Consider the following 429-nt stretch of genomic DNA (forward strand, 5'->3'; position numbering starts at 1 on the left):
GTTGGAGACTTTACTTTCTGTTTACCACTACCATGCTTAACATCAACTTCAGACGTAATTGCACTTTGTGTAGCCTGGTTGATTTGCATTTTCTTTTCCCCCTTTTGCAATTTTACAAATTTCATCAAAATTCGCATTACAATTGGATGGAAACACTACTACATTGTGCTACATTTTTAGGATAATTTCAGCGCTTCACCATGGTGATTTTTAGTCTGCATGTATTTTCATGCACATGAGCACAAGTTCTGTGGATGAAAAAAGTTTGTAAAAAGGTCTGCCTGACCACAAAGTAAAGTACTGAAAATAATTAGAATATGGTGTACACAAATTAGCTTTTATTCAGGTGGGCTTATTTTACGTCTAGTGCCTCTTGATGTTGGCCTCATCCACAACAGTGTTTGTTGCCCTGTTTCATTGCCGTTATGC

The sequence above is a fragment of the Austrofundulus limnaeus genome, unplaced genomic scaffold (genome assembly GCF_001266775.1).
Source record: "Austrofundulus limnaeus strain Quisiro unplaced genomic scaffold, Austrofundulus_limnaeus-1.0 Scaffold320, whole genome shotgun sequence".
NCBI lineage: Eukaryota > Metazoa > Chordata > Actinopteri > Cyprinodontiformes > Rivulidae > Austrofundulus > Austrofundulus limnaeus.